Consider the following 973-nt stretch of genomic DNA (forward strand, 5'->3'; position numbering starts at 1 on the left):
ACAGCTGACTTACCCTGACATAAAACACTGAGCACGAGTCCAAGGATCATCATCCTGTCCGCGGACATGGGGCTCAGGGTGGGGGGTGATGGAGCAGAGGGGCTCTCTGCGGCTCAGTGACCCGTCTCCTCCTGCTTCATCCAGCCTCCTCCTCCTCCGCGCAGACTGAAGCAGATCCGAGCGTGCGCTTCTCAAAGTTGGACAAACTGAACAACACGCGGGTGAAACTCTCGCGGGGTTTTGCGCTCCGTGGATCCTCCGCGGTGTGACGCGCGTCTCCAGCTGCGCGCAGCTCCACGTGTCCTGCTGAAGGCTGCGCTCTTGTGATGGAGCCGCGACGCGACTGGCCCCTGCACAGGCTCGGTGTGCCCACGGGGGCGGGTGGGGGGTGGAAATGATTCCCGAGGAAGAACAGCTGCTTGCTCCACGCAGGTAGAACGCACGCGCCACCACGAGTCCGTCAGTCCATGGACTCGATTTGTTCGAAAGTGTCAGTTTTTCTCATCCAGTTGGTTTTTGTTTTGAAAATGTAACAGCAGAATATTTTTCCCTGCGTTTATTAAAAGCATCAAAGTTCAAATTCACTTCTTTAAAATGAATCTGCAGAACTGCAGAGTGAATACTGAGTCACTGAATGACTTTGCTGAAATATGCTGAAGATGAAATGTTCAAAGCTTAAAGGAGCAGAACAGTAGCTGAAAGCTAAAAGAAACAAAACATTTAAGTGGAAGTAGCAAAAAGTTGGATAAAAGCTAAAATGAGCATAAGGCTATAACTAAAACGTAAACGTCACAAAATGTTAGTCAAAATATAAAAACATCATAAGAGCTGAAAGAATCAGGGCAATAGCAAAAAAGCTAAATGCAAAAGGCTAGCCTTAAAACAGCTAAAATGAAGCATAAGGTTTACTAAAAGTAGCAAAAAGCATAGACAGGAGTCTGAAAGTAGAAAACAGCTAAAAGTAAAAAGTAGC

Source organism: Nematolebias whitei, chromosome 14 (assembly GCF_014905685.2).
Source record: "Nematolebias whitei isolate Nwh7 chromosome 14, NemWhi1, whole genome shotgun sequence".
NCBI classification, from domain to species: domain Eukaryota; kingdom Metazoa; phylum Chordata; class Actinopteri; order Cyprinodontiformes; family Rivulidae; genus Nematolebias; species Nematolebias whitei.